The 19,772-nt window shown below is 36.5% G+C and overlaps 1 protein-coding gene across 2 annotated transcripts in view; it reads left to right on the forward strand.

Moving 5' to 3' along the window:
* Nucleotides 1-443: 443 nt before the first annotated feature.
* LOC132380176 (cohesin subunit SA-1) overlaps nucleotides 444-19,772 on the forward strand; it is a 274,712-nt gene continuing 255,383 nt past the window's right edge. Inside the window, exon 1 of one of the 2 annotated variants that reach the window (XM_059948844.1) lies at nucleotides 444-628. The gene's annotated coding sequence lies outside the window, so the exon portion shown is untranslated. The remainder of the gene's footprint in view (nucleotides 629-19,772) is intronic. The other variant, XM_059948854.1, reaches the window with a different exon arrangement.

Raw genomic sequence — 19,772 nt, forward strand, 5'->3', positions numbered from 1 at the left:
GCCATTACACGGTCTCTGGTAGCCGCTCACACTGGCGCCCTTTACTAACTCTGAGCATCAGAGGGTTGAGACATTCCACAGTGTCAAAAGGAACCTCGGAAGCATCTATCAACTATTTGCTTTTTTAAAAAATAAATGGCTCATAGCCATTACGCTTTGTGCAAGCACCAACATTTATTCACCATTGATCGCTCAACCAGCGGCGGCCCACCTCCTCCCTCCCTGCCTGCCTGCCACCCGGCCATGACGTCAGGACGCACGCCATTGCTTGGCGTGCTCCGCGCGCGGGAGGGAAAAGCGCGTGCGTGCCGCCACTTTCCCACCTCCCACAACACAACCTCCACATTACGCCGTTTCGGGCGCGTAGCCGCGACAGACAAGCCGCGATTGCTCGTGCGCGGGCACGAGCGAGAAGTCGGATGGTGGCCGCCAGAGGGCAATCTTTGTCTGGATTTGCATTGCGCCATTCGATTGTGGAAAATGCCACCAGATGGCGGCTTAGGATTGTTCGTCCTGTAAAGACGCGGTGTTAACTATTCCTATTTTTAATTTAATCAATTTTCAAACTCGATATTTTCTTACGACGTCGAACGGGAAGTGAAAAACGGTTCCAAAATGGGCAGGGACGGTTCGTATTGCTGAACTTTTAATCTTTTTTTAAGTGAAAAGAGGCGAACGAAGTGCCGATCTAAGATGGAGGACAGGTCTCGGGACTGTGTGTGTGTGTGTTTGGGGGAGGGGAGCGGGAAATGTGGCTACAGTTCGAGTTCGCATCTTTTAAAAAGACTTTCTTTTCCTTGGTAATTTTCTGTTTATTTTTCATCCCTTTCTGTGGTTAAGTGGCAAAATTTATTTCGAAGACTTATTTTCATTGATATCTAGCTTTTGAACGTTTTCGCGTCACTTCATTGTACGCACATATATAAAAAAAGGGCTAAAATACAAATGTTGTTTAATTGCCAAGCAGACGAAGGACGTGCAGGGATACAAAAGGCAAGCCTGCGTAGGACGCTGGAGTGTTTTTCCTCTCGCTTCGTTATTTTTGTTTGATGGAGAGGTTGATTGTAAACCAAATAATACTTGGTGGATTTTGATACATTGAAAAGTAAAGCCAAATTGGTAAATAGGGAAACCGGGTTGTAGTCTTCGGTATTTGATCTCACGATTTTTTTGTTATTACACTATTCTGACTGGAGTCAGGTGACGACATCCTGATGACTGTTCTTGGTTATTCTCACCAATCCATCCGCCCAGTAGCGAGTTTTATAAGTATGAGAGAGGAAAACATCTTATCAAATGTATTTTTAGATGGGGGATGCGTGAAATTTATTTTGTTTGGAAATAAATGATCTGGTTTCTTGGTGTTAAGTATGTGGTACATATTAACAGATATTTTAAAAGCTACTTTTGTCTCTTGTGAAAATGTAGAACGATTTGTTTACAATAGGCGCTGGTTCTATGGTTTAATGATTTGGGTTACTTGAAACGTTTGGCTAAAGTGCAATAAGTTGTCAGCCTATGCAATTGTCAAGCCACGAAATTGAGGTGTGTCTTTACATTAAATCAATCTTGGATATGGTAAATGCGAATGTATTGACATTTAAGGTGTTTACATTTAAAATAAAAAGCTCTGATGTGGAAAATTTGAATGTAAGTTTTGGTGAAAACCCATAACTACACAGAGTGAATGGAAATACTTCACATACATGCCATATTTGAACAATTCTATGTAACATTGTGCTTATAAACAAAAATAGATAAATTATGCATTTTGAAGTGTAGAAACAAGTTTCCAATCAAGTTTCAAATTGAGTTCTATATTAGTTTACATATCAATAAAATCTTGTAAATGCATGTATGGTTTTATGGAAGATTTTTAATGCATACATTTATATAATACTTATGTATTAAGCCTCTGTGGAAATTGGAAGGATTTGATAAAAACTTTTGTTTTAGGATACATTTAGAAATATATTTACTTGCAACTTGTTGCGTATTGAAATGAAAGCTACTAACTTGAGTAGAATACATTTTGATGACTTCAACCAAAGCATATAATCTTGGGATAAGCCAAAGATATGTTTTTACTGTCATTTTGTACAACAGGGACTCTGCAGATTGTGTTAATTATATTTAACATGCTAACTGTTTGGCATGGACACCATTTCTCTCTTTCATTTTCTAAAACGTAAAATGAAGGTGTGTTACTCTCTCACTCACTCACTCCAATGCATATGTTTGGAGCTAATCTTGATTTTTGCCACCTAAATTTGGTCATCATGAGACTGAATTCACTATAATGCCCCATTTGGAAAAACTATCCAGAAATAACTAAACCTGGGCAAAATGACTATATTTTGTCCTTGTGTGTAAAATTTATATTTGATGTTAAAAATTTATCATTATTGAGTCATAGACAAAATAAATAATCCATTCTAGCTTTGATATTTTTTTTAAAATTCATTTTAATGAAGTTAGCTTCTGTATTGTCCATGGTTGTAAATGACAGTCTTGTCACAAGTGCTCTTTGCTAATTAAGAATGCCTTTGGATAATCACGTTTATGGAGAATTTTCAGTCCTCTATAGCTAACATTAACTAAATTGGTATTGCAAGTAAACTAAAATTTTCAGTGGAAGATGGTACCCCATGACAGATTTTTAATTATTTCTTTTAACTAAATAGCTTGACACATCAATTTCTTCAGCTAATTAACTAACTATCCCTATCCTTTCAGATTGTAAAATTGTGATGTCAGGTAACTTTTGAGTACTGTGTTTTAATTGCATGGATTCAATATGATCGAGCTTGCCAATTGGTTTGGCAATTAAAGGAAAGAAGGCTGAATTATTGCATTTACAAAAGTTATAGTATGTCTTTCTTGGCCTAAATGGCACCATGATGTTTTTTGTTTGAACCTGTTTATAGAGACAATGGAATGACTTCTCTTTCCAAATAAAAGTTAAAGCAGGGCAGCAGTATTATTATGTGGAACATTACTGAATGTAACATATACTACTTGGTGACTGATGCCAAGTGAAACCAATGCTAATATATCTAATACCTCTGATATTGTTGGGAGCCTTGGCTTGCCCTATGGTAAAGACGTTATATAAAAAATATGAAGACTGCAGTGCATTGTCTGGTGTGGAACAAAATCCCCAAGAATACATGAGGAGAAATCCTAGACTAGGTCAGTGGAAAATATGATTTGTAACAAACTTTAATGTAAGATAGCCATGCAAATAATTTGAATGACAGTTTATCTCTTTCTGTTTATAGTAGTTGCTTTCTATTTACTGTATTCTTTGGCACTTACGTTTATAATTGCTGTCATTTGGAATTGGTTATGCCATGAAAATGGTTTTGTTTTGGATTAGTTTTTAGAGTATCCCGTATTGGAAATGCTTGGGGCTGGTAGTATTTTGGAATATTTCCATCTATATAATGAGATACCTTGGGGATGGGACCCAAGTCTAAACACAAAATCCATTCATATTACATTGACAGCTTATGTACAGTTGGTGGGACGCTCAGAGTGAATATTCCTCAGTTGGAGCACAGCCTGAATTGATGAAGCTGGGTCTTCCACAGACAGTTGGATTTGAATGACTGAGTCCATTACCAAGTTCCAGCACTTCGTATCCACCATTGATTTCAAATAGCCCATCCACAGCAACTATGATGGGGGGGGGGGGGAGGGAAATGACTGTTAGTTTTCTATAATATTAATGATTTTGTGCTTGAAACAGTTAACTTCAATTTGCAGTTAGTTGTGTTAGATCTTAGCTTGTTTCATGATCAGCATTTTGTTAGCAGCTTACGTTCACTTCATTGACACAGCCACTCTTTCAATACACGATTGAGATCTTCATTTTTTTTGCTTTATGTAATGTTTTTCTATTTTTCATTAACTTCTGTTAATTATATGTGTGAGGTCGCTTCTCAGGACTGCCTGATATGCAGTGACCTGTGCATCACCTAGGAACCTTCCCAGTGCCTTGTGGAATTTCCTATTTGTGACATCGTCTCAGTGCTTTAAAAAAGATCAGATTTTGGAGTTTTTCGGATTTTGGATAAGGGGTATTCAACCTGTATTTGTATATAAGCCAAGATTGAGGATTTTCAAATCAATGCTTACACTTTTGTCTAGATTTACTTTTGAAACATGGTTATGATTGTTAGGTGGTGTCACTTTGTCATCCAATTTAGCTTTTGACTTCAGTTTCCTTGGGGTTCTTATAATTTCCTCATGCCAAGAGTTGAAAAGGGCAAGGATTTTTGCAACTGTAGTTAACCTAAATGTAATAAATTGTTTCATATAGGTTTTAGTTATTCTGATTATATAATTTTGGTATCTATGCTGATGAAACTTTAAAAATAGCAATCTGTTTTGTTTACTGATGCAAAGTATCAGTACCTTTTTTACTGTTGTAGTCATTCTTAAACACGCATGCAGTTGTAATCTGTGATGCCAAAGTTGGCACAGTTGTTTAAATCACTCTTGTGCCTCGGTTCACTTGGGCAGATGTAGTTCTCCCGAGTAGTTTTCCAGTCACTGGGAGGGTGTGTGTTGTAAAATGAGTAACATTTCATATAAAGATGATTTACCACAGTAGTATGATGGTAGCAAGTTGCTTTCAAATGTTTCTTGTTGATACGCTTGGAATGATTTAGAAAAATTACTCGAAATACAGATTAACCAAACTAAATGGAAAGATGGTGTAGCACTGGATTTCACTTCTGCTTGTGATTTCCTTGAAGTAACAAATCTGAATGTTGAGAGATTGATTTGTATGTAATTCAGCAAAGGAAATGGGGCTTATTTAATATAAACTATAATTATCTAAGTTGATACTCAGAAGTAGCTAATCTATTTCAACAAATATAGTTCTTCAGTATAGATTTATTTATTTATACAGTGTGGAATAGGCCGTTTAAGCCACATCGCCAAACAAACCCTTAACAAAGCCAATTTAACTCTATCCTAATCATGGACCAATTTATACTGAACAGTTAACCTGTGCGGTATGTGTTTGGACTAAGGGAAGAAACAGGAGCACCTGGATTGAACTCTGAACTTCAATGTCCTGAGCTGTAATAGTGTTGTGATAACCACTATGCGACTGTGGAACCCAGCAATACCCTGCCACCCCCTAGCCATTGTGAAGAATAAAGAAAAGCAAAACATTGAAAATATTCGAGTCAAGCAATGTTTGTGAAATGAAAAATGGTTAGTCTTAGAGAGGTCCTCAATCCGAAATGTTGACAACTTCTGCAGATGCTACCTGATCTGTTTTTCAGTGTTTCCTGTTAAACGGGGGTATATAACAATGCCTTACAATTGATAATCAAACAATTGAATGGTCAGATTTAACAGAGAACTGAATTGCCTGATACAAATAATGAAAGAATAATCATGAGTCTTAATAGTATTCTGTCGGAATTGGAGATCTCTTTTTCCACCATTTCTTTTGACTTTAAAGTGGCTGTTAAGACAATATGAAACTTCCAGACTCTGCCATAAGTAGTTCAGTTGGTGCTTGGCAGAGTGGGTGAAAAGTATTGGAGCTATTATATTCCTTAAAGTATTTATACTGGACTTTTCTGTGCACCTGATGCACTGACTCTATTCTCAAAAATGGCTTTAAGAACATCCTTGAATACTTTCTTCTGGGCACCTAGTAACCACCTTGCAGAATTTGGATTAGAACTTCAGAAGTCTAGCTTTGGGCATGTAAATAACATCACCAGTCTATTGAAGCGGATTTAATCTAATTAGATCCTTGTTATTAGTGATGTTGGCCTAAGAGAAGATGCCATTAATGAATTTGGGGGATTTTGTGGAGATGTTCATAGTGTCTTTCTAGTAATTTGAAATGCCTCCTGCAGGTTTTCATGTCCCAAAGTATAAATGCAAGCAGGGATCAATGTTGCCTTTAAGATGAAGAACTGTGTGTTGGGTTTGAGGTGTTGATGTTCAGACACTTTTTCCTCACAAGGCCAACTTTTGTTCTTTTGGTCTAAAGACTATGGTGAATTTCATATCTGTTTGTCTTTGTGGAGAGTGACTTCCATGATATGGGAAGTCAGTACAAGGATTCCTTTTCCCAAACCTGTCCCTAAGCTGATTTTTCTGTAAATCAGAAATGTCCATTTTGTATAGTTACCCATATCACATCACTTTATATATACTTGCTATATTAACATTTCATTGAGCAATCACCATAACATACAGCTTTATTAAACTAGTTGAATACATACTGTTCCCATTCATTCACTAATACATGCAACATTTTATTTTTATAATTAACTTGAAAAATGTTTAAAACATTATGGGAGCACTTGCACAAAGCTGGATTACCCTGAGTGAGGTTATTCTGGACCTGAGTAGATCCTGATTCATGGTCCACCAAAAAAGTAATCACATTTCAAACAGCAAATACCCAGTCTATTGCACCTTTATCTTGTAAATTGTTCTTGGAGATAAACATTGATCAAAGTTCAGGAAGTTGAGTTGGTGGTGCGCACGTCAGACTATAGCTTTTTATCTATTATCTGACATGTGACTGAATATTTTCAATGGGAATGTAGACAGTAATTGAAAATACAGATTTGTATAGATTATCGTTATTTCTTTTGCTTAAGTGTTTACTCTGTTGCAAATTTAGTGAACCATAATTTGTTCTGAAAAGTTTTAAGTGAAATATTGGTGTTATCTCCTCAATCATTCCCTTCACCCAGCCCCCAATTCCCTAGCCAATAAAGGCAAATTAAGATGATAAATAACGTGTATAAAGTCTAGCAATTGTATGTTCTGAATTTCCATAAAAGGTATAACCTGTTTGTTACAGTGTGGAAAGGGGCGGGGGGACACAATCTTCTTAAAAAATACTTTCCCTCTTAATAGGATGAAGTATGTCTCGATGTTTATTGGGCACCAGTCCAAGTCAGTATCTCTGCATTATGATTTTGAGGTATTTCAGTACCATGTTTTTTCATTGACTAAAAATGATTTAACACAATCTGACCAGTTGAATAGGATGAGTATTTGTCAAGTGGTTCCATTCTTACATTAGAATATGTTAGTACTTAGTCAGTCCTGTTAAACTGAAGCAGATCTTGAAGTTTTTCTCAGGATTTTGGATATGATATTCACTTGCAAAATTGCTGATATTGACTTCCAGTAAGTAGGTCTGTGGAAAATTCCAGGTGCTGTGTTTCCTCCCCCACACTGGATATATGTGTGTGTGACTTTAACAAACAGTATTTTGTTTGTATAAATTGTGTAAAGTTTAAAGCAATTGCTCAAATATAAGAAGTAAAGAATACCTTTTTTAGGTAAAGAATTTGAGATTAAATAAACTTTGGGATTATTTTTACTATTGATATTTAATGCTGAAGCATTGTCTTAATCTAACAATTTTGATACAGTAAGGTAAGCTTCGTGGAAAACTGGTATTAGTGACTCAGTTAATCTATCTTTAACGGCATTGCAGTCTTTTCACTCAGGGTACATGTAAAGTATAGCTGGCATCCTTGCGTTTTGGTTGTCAGTGGTTGGATTGTGAAAATTGTTAATCTGTTTCAACAATTGAACAAAGGATTAAAGTATGTTGAGACTTGAATGGTAGAAGAAAAGAAAAAGTTCTGTAATTTAGGTTTATAATTGGTTTTTTTGCAGAAAGATTTTGTCTACTTGCAAAACCTCCACTTTTACATTCAAAATGTAAAGAAATTGTAAATAGTTCAAAAATATTTTTATCTAATATTGTACTTTAGGAATATGTGGTCTCATGTTTTTGAAAATAGTCAAATAAAATTGGGTAGGAGTTGGTAGGGTAAGAAATAGCAAAAGAAAAACTAATCACATTTAAGGATGGTGTAATATCTTAATTCATTTTCAAAGTTTGATTTTCAGAATTGTTTAATGTAATTTCCAGTGCACAAGTGTAAAGGAAAATGAAATAATTGTTCTGGATCTGATGCAGCACAAAAAAAAAACACAAGATAAAGCACACAATAATAAAGAAAACAATAAATATGTGAGAGTTTATATACATTGATTGTACGTCCATAAAGTGACACTGGGCATGGAGTGTCTATACATGAAGTGAGTGACAGGAAAAAATAAAGCAGTGGTGGTTGGGATTGTAAAGGGATGGGTTAGTGGATGGAGATGTTGATCTGCTAATGTAACTGTTTTTGAGTTTGGCTAGAACCCTGGGTAGGCAACTGGCTCTTTACTGGCACCTTTCTGTATATATGTCTTTGGTGAGTAGGTTGGTGCCAATGATGCAATGGGCAGTTTTGTCTCTATCCCTTGTAGAGCCTTTCTGCCAGTTGCAGTGTGGTTTCTGTACCATACTGTGATGCAGCTCATTAGGATGCTGTCTACTCTGCATCTGTAGTAGGACATGAATGTAAATCTGCATGGTCCAGCTCTCTTCAGCCTCCTCAGAAAGTAGAGGCATTGGTGACCTATAGAATGCATTCTATAATGAAAGATTGTGCAGAATGTGCACTCCCAGAAGTCTGAAACTGATCACCGTTTCCACTGCTGTGCCACCGATGTAAAGAGGTTTGTGAGTAGGCCAAGTTCTAAAGTTGGTAACAATCTTCTTTGTCTTGTTGATGTTAAGGAAGAGGATATTTGCCTGACACTAGCTGCAAGGTTTTTCACATTGTCTCTAGGCCATCTCGTCGTTGTTCATGATTGCTGCATTATTTGGGTGCCATACAGTCGTGTATGAGCAGAGTGCACAGCAGTGGGCTCAGCACACAGCCCAGGGGGCACCCATGTTAAAGATGATGAGGAGAGAAGAGTAGTTGTGCATCTTTACTATCTGAAGTCTGGTAGTTAGGAGGCCCAACGCCCAGTTGCACAGTAAGCGAGGAGGAGGATTTTGGGACATGGTGTTGAATTTTAAGTTGACCAGCAGTTTTCTACTCAAAGTTAGCATGTGATATATGTAAGTTCCAAGTTATTCAATAATTGCAGAATAATATAACTAGGGATTTTCTCCAAAGCACTTGGGCTGATCAGTTTCCAAATGTTTTTTTATGTACTCGCATTGTGCTAAAATTATCTAAGATAATATGTGCTCATGAGCTGAGTTCACTGCATTTTTCTGTATAATAAAACCTGAATGTTTAATTTCCTATTTCAAGGTAGTGAGTATAGTAGAGATTAAAATTAAGAGGTTCCTTCAATGCTTTTTAATGGGTTTTGATACTGGAGAAAAAAAATTGTCACTTGTATCTTGTTGCAGATTCTGCCATTTGAGATTTTGAAGAAAGTAAGCAATAAAAATAACAATGTAGATGGCTGGAAAAAGAGTTGGTCATTTAAATAGCATGTTGTCCAAGTGTCATTGGTAGTGTAGTTAGTATTAAGCAACATTTTTGAATTGATATATGTATCGTAATTGTGATCAAAGGAAATTGAAGTTCTATTATGTCCAAATTGACCTCACCAGGATCTTTCAACAGACAAGAGTATGGTAGGTGATTGTGGTGGAGAGGTTGTAGCATAGAATTTATTGGTAGTGCGGTGAAGGGGAGTAATATCAGCCAGGTTTTCGAATATAAGTTATCTCATGATCTTCCTTGAAAGTATGTCATGCTTTTCTGTTAGAGAAAATAAATGTTTCCAGGATAATTTCAGCTATGCTTTTAATACCTTAATTCTAATTTGTGTGTGTGGTGTGCACGCGCATGCGCACGCACACACTAACAGACCTGCAGGTAAACTGTTGCCTTGAATGGAGATGGAGGTGAAGGACAAGTATAGCATTACTTCCATTTGCAGGATTAAGTGCCAGGAGAGACAAATGGACAAGTGATCATGATGAGCAGAATCCCTGTAGTGGTAGTGGGGGGGGGGGGGGGGGGTGAGGGGTGGTAAAGATGTGTCTGGTGGTAGGATCCCATTGAAGATAGAAGAATTTGCAGAGAATGAGGTACTGGATATGGAGGCTCATGGGATGTTAAGGCGGTGGGAAGATGGGGTGAGGGTGAATGTCTGAGAAATATAGGAGATGTGGGTGAGTTCAGCATCAATAGTGGAGAAAGGCAAGCCCCATTCTATTAAGGTACTGAGAAAAGAATCTTCAGAACTGAATCCTCCACCTTCCTTCTAATTGTGAGAAAGGGTTTCAGCCTGAAATCTATTCCTTTCTCTAGATGCTGCTTGAGTTCAGTTTTTGCAGCATTTTGTTTGTGCTGGATTGCTAGCGTTTGCAGAATCTTTTATGTTTATGATTAATGTTATTTACTTGGTTAACCTACGTCATAGATTTGGTCTGCGAAATTGAATATGTGTGGCAATTATAATATGCTAATTGCAATTATATTAGAAATATGTTGTCCAGCTCCAAAAAATGCTTTGTTATGTGTGGTTTCAATGTTTAGTATGGAATTGATGGATTCATTTAAAAGATGGTAGTAAGTAATTGGGAGAAAATGCTCAAACAGAGCAACAACATTTGCTGGCTTATGAAATGTAATCAATGTGGCTGCAAAATAGTGCACTTAGGATGGTAAAAAATAATACCTGTAATAGTTTAAATTAACTTCATTGAAACTGAGAAGAAAGTTGACAAACTGGCATCTAGCCAAGGAGAAAGTCAACTGCAGAGCTAGAAGAGAAAGAATACAAATTAGCAGCTGTAATCACATTTTCATTTCTTTAAGACCACATCTTGAATAAAATACCTTATTTGGTTTGCCAAGACATAAAGAAGGCATTCAAGCACTGTAGACATTAAATCAAAGAGCTAAAACATTCACTTTCACTGAGTTAAAAGAAAATCTGCTTAAGCTGTCTTTAGAGCCTTGAAAAGCCTGTTTGAGAAATGATTTTTGGTATACCCGGTATTGCTATTGGACAAATATGCTATTTTTAATTTTGGCATTGGGGCAATAGGATATGCTTGTTTTAGTCAAAAAGTTATGTTTGCACAATAATGAACATTTGGCAAGTTGATGACAAAAATTTCAGTGAAGTGAAATAATTGGATACCTTGATAATGTACTGTATTGTACTATTCTATTTTCTATGAGGTATATGGAGGAATTTAAGGTCGGGGGATATATGGGAGGCAGGGTTTACGGGTCACCACAACATTGTGGGCTGAAGGACCTGTACTGTGTTGTACTATTCTATGTTCTATTGTGGAAAAAATTGATCAGTTGAATGGATGAACTGAATGAGTGAATGTTTTGCCGATTCAGATTTATTTATCTCATGTACATTGAAACATAGTGAAATGCATTGTTTGTACCAACAACCAGCACACCCAAAGATGTCCTGGAGGCACCACACATTCCAGCACAGACATGGCACACACGCCATGCTCAATGGAACAATTCAGAGCATAGTAAAATAAAACACTAGTTTCAAAACAAGCTTCGTTCCTTCCTACCACCCATGCATGTACAGTTGTCTAATCCCAGGACAGGCTGTTCTTGGCCTCAAGCAGACTCATGAATTTGCAGATATTGGGCCTTCAACATCCCCAGCAGGCTGGCAGAGATTTGTGGACTTGGGGCTCTGGCCATCAGGCCTTGACTTCTGGACTTCACTTTAATATTGATACCAGGTCCCACCAATGATGGTGAGGGCCCTGAACAACATGTGTCAACCTCCACATTTGCTGATGACAGACCCTGACACTGTGTTTTGAACTCTAGTCTTGTTGTTTTGGGTATCTGGGGGTTACCATGTGCCCACGTGCATCCAGCCTGCCTGGAATTGCAAGAACATGCTGATTGGAGGATGAGCAGCACCAGCTCTTGTCCTCACTGGTCTGACACCTGACCATGTCCATGTCACTGGCCTTGGACTCCGGCCTGTCCTCTAAATCCTAACCTGACCTCTAACTCCTTTCTCTATCCCCAAAACCATCCCTATGAATCTAAAAATAACTAAATCTGAGCCATGACCTCAACATGTGTCTGGTAGCATTCACTTGAAGTTTCAAACTTAGTGCCTTTATCTGAAATAGCTTCTATTTTTATTCCTGTCAATGCACAAGCAACAGACCCTTTGGCTCTCTACCATCTGTACCAATAGTTCCTTCGTAGCTTTGTGTCTGATTGTGTTTTCTTTTTGCTGATAAGAGCAAAAAGTACGGATGTTGAAAGTAAGCAACCTTGGTTATTTTAAGGTAATTGATTATATCCTTTGCATTTAAAAACGTAGAATTCTGGTCGTTTGCATGCCTGCCATTCAGCAAATTCTTTGCAGGCATAATAGCAAATTCACAAGGGAGCCTTTGACCTCATTAGCTTCTTGAAAGAATGCTCTACTGTGAATGTTGGATTAGCAGCAGATTTGTGTGACTGGAGTTTATCTTGCAAAATTAATGTTAACAATGTAAGGTTGATGAACTATTTTTTTAAACTAATTATGTGGAAGCACTGAATTACATTTCCAAAATATGATGGGAAGGGCACACTTTTTGAACGAAGAGTTAAGGATTGTGACAGTTAAGCTGTTTGGGATGAACTCTTTTCCCCCAAATAACTGGATTGATTTGCTTAAAAATAATGAAGCTGAATTTATCTCTGGTGATAGTTTTGCTGCTCCAGTTACATTTGCAAGGATTGTTATCAGCTATAATTAAACAGAATTCCAGCTTTGGAAAATAATATTACTTTGAGGTTAATCATTAACATTTTTATAAAACTTAATTGAAAGTATTCTGTGAAGATTCAAAATTAACATTACGTATTGCAAATATTTAGAAGTTGGCCTTTTAGCCTATTAAATTATATTGACAAATTACAGTGGTCTTAAGAAATGTCTATGGTTTAATTCCAGCCTATGATAAATTGAATGATTACAGCTGAGTTCCTGCTATTGCACAGTCAAGAATTAGATTTGAAAAATGTCTTTCAGAAAAGCAGGATAACTTTATACCTCTATGGTAAACAGTATTTCACACGTAGGTGAGAAATTTGATAAGTGAATTGGTATCAGACCATGAAAGTTATTTTACTATTGCTTGCAAAGTAATAATTAGCAAATGTTTATCTCGGGTTGCTTCAGAGTTGTGATTTGGCTAAAAAGAAAGGTTGCTTTTCCTTTCTTCATGTTGAAAAAGGCACGTTTCATCAATATGGTAGCAATGGTAAGGATTTCAGATTTCCTTTGCTGAAAAGGATTTGAACAAACTATAGGGCCTTTTATGATCTAGTAGTTTTGTGACACCAACACTCATTTTAGCTTTATATTCCATATTTAATTAGTTCAAAATTGTTCAATTGTCTAAGAGTGGGATTTGAACTCTGGGTCTTTTGTCTCAGCCTCTGGTTGCAAAAGTGTTTCACTGAAACAGAAGGTTATTGGGGCTATTGCACCTCTGCCAGCTGTAATTCAGATCAATCTAGTTAGTATCATTCTATGGGTCTTTTTCCCCATCCCTGCATTTTGATTTTCCGAAGTTTCTACTCATTTCCTATGAAATCGGTGTTTTTTAAAACTATTCTATGAACACCTATTTTATCTTGTTATACTTAGTCTTTATATCTTTTTTGTGATTTATTTTTTTATTGAAGTTCATCATCAAGCATTTCCATAAGATGTGTTTCAGATATTGTACATGTATATCATATAGTAATATTTGCCACAAATCTCCACATAATATATATCATCACCTCTGGTTCCGTCACCAATTACCTTAAATCTGTTCCTGATTCTTGACTTTTTTTATGGATAGATTCCAGTTTCTTGTATCAAATTACCTCCCAAGCCTCTGTGCTGTAAGAGCATTGTCAGCTTCTTCTGTCCAAAAGGTACTGAAGGCCTCTCCTGTAGGCCATTTTAATGGAATATTTTCAGCACACTCTGGGCCATAATTTAAGATTCATTTTCCGACAGCGGCTTCATTTTGAAAGCAATGAATTTGTTTCAAACAGCTTGGTCTATTTGTTTGAGTTAGGCTTCATTTGTGCTTAAGGGCAACATTGGTTCAAAATTGCATCTAACGTCAATGTTCCAATATGTGATTGCATCTAATGTTATCAAGGAATTTTGACAATGATCTTACTTGGTGTCAGTTTGAGTGTTACTTGAGCAATGAATTAGGAGTTGGATGGTTTGAAAGTGTAACCAAAACATAAGGTCGTTGGAACACTGAGTGGGCCAGACAGCAGGTATGGGGAGAAAATAAAGGTTAACCTAAAAGCAACTTGAAACTGCAATTTCCCATGGATCCTGCCTGATCTGAGCACCTCTACCATTCTCTCTTCATATGTACAAATTCTGATATATCAATTTAGTCTTTTGTGGAAGTGGCTAATAATGTTTGAAGCTGGACATTGGATTTAGTACAATGTTGCAATTGCCTGGCTGAATCAGAGAGACCCGAAAACTGAGGAGTTAGCTTTGGGACTGTTGAATTAACAGTGCGTGCCCTAACAATGACCTTGATGTACATCGTTTTCAAAAGTTTCTATAGGGTTTGGAGATCAACAACTGCATAGAAGTGCAAAAACAATGAAGTGGGAACACTTTCTGTTTATAGTATGGGCACAAATCAGGACTAGGAAAATGATAAAATAAACAAAAAAATTACCCTTGGAGATCCCTTGGAATATTAAGCTCTGTTTTAAAACCAACCTCAGTGGAAATAGTAAAACTCGTTTTAGATGGTTTGACTTAATTGTGTTACGTAAGTGAACTTCAGTAGTTTTCAGCAAAAGCATATGATTTTGAATGACAAATTACTTAAACAGTAGAAAACAAGTTTAGAGTAGTTAGGTATTTATTTGATGGTGAGAATGGACGTGATGGGCCAAAGTTTGTGTTGTATGTATCTTTCGTGTTTCAGATCTGGAATTGTTTGATTAACAAATATGTCAGGAGGGAATAACAAAAGTAGTGATTTGGGTATAACATGTCACTTCAGATCCCAATGATTCTTTGGCTCATTATAGAACTAATAACTAAATTACTTTGCGGTGCCAATCCCCTACAATGTTTACATTTTGCCTGACTTGTTATAATTTGAAATTCTTTTGGAGAGCTGAACTGAATGTTAATGCTTAGTATTTTCATTGTGTTCTAATGGTCATTTATCTCTGGTGTGGGGGTGTGGTGGTGGAGATTGAAGCTGGAAGATGTTTGTTTGCTGTTATTGCATAATTTTCATGTTTAGTTGTTTTGCAGGTGTTGTGTTTTTTTTATATATAGTGATTAAGTGGGGGATGGGAATTGTTATGTCGCTGATGTTAACAGCTTTAGCTGAATTTAGTTGGCCAGCTTTTCGCCAGTAAAATAGTGTTGGCTATACATTGCCGTTGTTTAAAAAAGAAATTGGTTAAATGGCTTGAGGACTGCTGCTTTGTATAAAGCTCAAGTTACCTTGTTCATTTTGGAGGGGGTGGGTGATCTTGGAAAATTATGTTTGGGCATAAAAGCTATTAATTCTGAAAATGTAAATACAGTAACATTTGCATCTATTAAGTGTATTCATTCATTTGAAATGGTGGTGTATGTGAGTATTTTGTATTTAGCAAGAGCACCTTTTAGTCTTAGGTAAAGCTATGCATGCTTTGAGCTATTTTTATCGACAATCAAAAGCTTAATTTTGGACTGCATGCCAGACTTTACCATTGATCAGCTATATAAAATAGGAGTATAATTTATCAGTATAGGTGTCGGTAATTTAAAAAAAATAAATATTATGAAAATTTATTATCTTAAGCTACCAGCTATGGTAGGTCATTTAATGGATGCCTTTTTAATCAATCAATAGATGCATTTTGGTACAGTCCTTAAGCAGTTGTGTGTCCGGAAAGTACTTAACATGCATGACATGTATTCCAGAAGGCGGATGTTACCATGGTAACCCTCTGGTAGGTCATAGCCAGCTTGGCGTATTTGATTGGCTGACAGAAAATGATATTCTGCTAAGGAAAATGAGTGGGTTTGTGGAGGGGGGGGGTTGATGTGGAGTTAGTGAGAGATAGGATCATTAACTTTTTAATATTGGTTTACAAATAAATAGACCAAATTAAGTCCCTGATGTTGACTTTCAAGATCTGTTTGGAAGTTTGATTTCACAGATTATGAACATATTCAAACACATGTTTTGTATTTGCACTGTTTCAATTATAGCAAAGGCTGTTGAACTCCTAAGTAGTGTGCAAAAAGTACTTTGCTTATTTTTTTTGCATTAGAACATTCCTAACTGAAATTGCAGAATACTTACATTGTCTTTGTTTCAGATAAAGCAGTTTTTAAAAATTGCCTTCAGAAATGTAAAGATACATTTGGGTATTATGTTGTGTTTTCTCTTTTCATTTTATATTTTAATTTCTGAAAAATAAAACACTGTCAGTTATTCAGATGTTAAATGCAATTAATCCCTTAGGCATTTGAAACAAAATAGTGCAAAGTAGTGTTTATTGTTATTTTGTCTATTTATGCATAGATTTAAACAGTTTTTTGTTTGGAATTGTTATAACACTGAGTAATTTTTCAAAAGCTGAATATTTCAAACTAGGTCTTTGTGGGCAGCTAGATTGTTGGATTTAGGTCAGGTATTGGCCATAATGCATATTTATAACCAGGCTAATTTAAACGTTGGACATAGAACAGTACAGCACTCTGCAGAGCCTTTGGTCCACAATGTTGTGCAGGCTTTTTAATCTACTCCAAGATTAACCTAACCCTTCCCTCACACATAGACCTCTATCTTTCTTTCATCCATGAGCCTATCTATGAGTCTTTTAAATGTCACTAATGTATCTGCCTCTATTACCACCTCTAGCAGCATGTTCCATTAAAACACTTTTTTTAAAAGAAAATTAAAATTGAAAAAAACATGGCTTCTGAGGTCTAACTGTTTCTTTCTTCAGGATGTTAATAAATACAGGAAATTTGTGACAATTAAATCATTTGGTCCATCATGTCCATGCTGGTTGAAGAAGTTACCCAACTTAATTCCATCTTTGAGCATTGTCTCTCACCCCATAGATCAGGGCTCTTCAAATATGCACCCAGGTACCTACTGAACGATGAAAGATTTTGCTTCACTGCTTTCTCTGTCCTTTCAGACTGAGTTTCAGGCTGTTCTCAACCTCTGGGTGATTTTTTTCTCTGATTTCTCTTCTTATCTTTCTACATATCACTTGAAATCTATACCCACTGCTGAGAGAAATGGCTTCTATTTATGTCAAAATTATAATTTGAAACCTTATTTAAAATTTTCCTTCTGCCTCTTGTGTTCCAAAGAAAACAATCCCATCTAACTCAATCTCTTAATAACTAAAGGTTTCTCGTCTTAGAAACATCCTCTTCAATCTTTACAGGGCTGTGTTGGAAAGTGTCTGGAATGTCATCTTAAACTACACTACCCCCTTTAAGCAACAATGCACATAGATTCAGTGTTTGATGATACACATCCCATTGTTCCTTTCTCCACTCACCTAACCAGGCCACAGTTTAATGTTTTCCATTGCACTGTCAATCACAGCCAGTTTTTGGATCATCTGCATGTTTTTCTCCTGCCAAATACATAAAGATCTCAACTATACAGGGAGTCTTAAAGTATATTGCTGAATGGGATCAAGTACTGGGCTTTGTGCCACTCAGTCACAAAATCACCTCTCAATTATTTCCCTATGCTTCCTGCCAATTTTAGATCTACTTTTCCACTCTCTGAGACAGTAGTTTTTCATTCTTGATCAGCTTGCCATCTGAGACTTCCTGACAATTTGTTTTCTTAAGTTTGGAGTAAGGTTCTTCTGGAAGTATATCATTAATGAATGGTAAAAATCACATTCCAAAACAGTCTCAGAATATAATGAGCCATAATCTTTGTTTGAAAGAAGGAAATTCCTTTTGGTTTGTATTAGTTGGGTGTTTATGGGAATAATAATTCTGATAGTATTTATTCTGCCAACTGAGTAGGTACAGTACAGATTTAGAATTAGTTATACTTATCCCTTAATGCATAGTCTGTTTTCAATTTGTAGATATTTAGGCTTGGTTTCTTATTTGCACCATCACCTAGCTAACAACATGCAATTTTAAACTGTTTCTGAGATGCAAACACTTCATCTGGGTTGACAAACAGTAGTGGTGTTCAGGGAGTACTTAGCTGTCAAATACTATCTTTCAGATGAACCATTTATAACACCTAGTTCAAGATTTTATTGTGTTATTTGTTGAAGAGTTGAATTCTCCCTGTGTTTTAACTATTATTTATCCTTTGGTCTAAGCTACTGAACAACTATTTTTATCAGGACATTATTAATATTTTTGGGCCTTGTATCCAATTGTAAATTAGTAATTGTATTTTATAGTCCATGAAATCCTTTGATTGTCCTGAGTTTATGAAGACAATGGATAATCTACATTGTTGTGCACATCTTTTCCAATTGGATACAATGGTTAATTTTGCAGCCAATATATTTTCAGTAAGCAATCAAAATAATACTGAAGAGGCAGGAATTTTACCTAATTACTCGTAGCCTGTTGTTTGTTACATTGCAAAGGTCATTCTTCCCACAATTAGTCTGTTCTTTTTATATGTGACGTCCAGTACAGGTGATATTGTTTCATACTTTGGAACCTTTCCATTGCTATTTACAACGTACAGCAAAGTGTGATAATTTGCTATCTTTTGTTTAAAATCTGCCTCACCTGGTTACATATGAAGTGCTTAATTGCTCTGGACTGTACTCAATAGATTTCAGAAGGGTGAGGTTCTCTTTGAAATTTACTGAATAATGAAAAGCTTATTTGCAGTGGACATGAAGAGGATGTTTCCATTGGTGTAGAAGAGTGGAGATTCTAAGGACATGGTCTCAGCATAAAAGGATGTTAATTTGGATGAGATGAGTTGCTTTTTTCAGCCTGATAGTGGTGAATCTGCAAAATATTTTGCTATGGATGCCGAGTCATTGGTGGAGTAAACAATGAGCAGATTGGCCTAATTCTGATCATATGTCTTATGTTTCCTAGGATCACTTCTTCCACACTCTCTTTAACTTACAGGGACCTCATTTCCTCTGCTTTCTTAAAATTTGCCTGGGTTTCTGGAAAATTTATTATTCTCCTGTTTAACATTCTTTTAATTTTAAAAAAAGGTCAGGTATTATTAGGAATGATATCCAGTAGTCTGGAAAATCTGCTAATCTTGCACCATTGAAGAAGTCCCAAGGATGCTGGATGATTGGAGTTCTGCTTTAGATAATGGCACTGTATATTAGACCTCAGAGATAACCGGAGTACTGTGATGTATTGGAGGAGCTAGACTGGCAACTGAAGTTCTGGATCATTATCCTGAGTATTAGGGAATTTAAAAACTCAAGTAAATAACTAACCCTGGAATGATGAAAAACTATTATGGTAATCATTAATATGAAAATAACTGGTTTGAGATTTAAAAGTTTATCTAGTTCAGTGATGTTTTTCAAGACTGCACCCAAATTTGATCTCCTGACAGCACGAACATCGATCTCTTAAACTTCAGGTAATCACTTCCCTCTGTTCCCCTCTCCCCCCACCCACCCCCATCCTCTTGACCTGCCGATCACTTTCATCTTCTCCCTTGGTTCTCCAGCTTCTTCCCTTTATTCCATGGTCTGCTGTCCACTCCTATCAGATTCCTCCTTCTGATCTCTGCTTCTCTACCTATCATTTCCCAGCTCTCACATTATTCTGTTTCAACTCTCCCTTCCATCTTTTCTCCTTCCTGGGATTCGTCTATCACCTGCTCGCTCAGGTGATGTTTCTTCTCTTCCTTCCCCCATCTC

The sequence above is a fragment of the Hypanus sabinus genome, chromosome 2 (assembly GCF_030144855.1).
Source record: "Hypanus sabinus isolate sHypSab1 chromosome 2, sHypSab1.hap1, whole genome shotgun sequence".
NCBI classification, from domain to species: domain Eukaryota; kingdom Metazoa; phylum Chordata; class Chondrichthyes; order Myliobatiformes; family Dasyatidae; genus Hypanus; species Hypanus sabinus.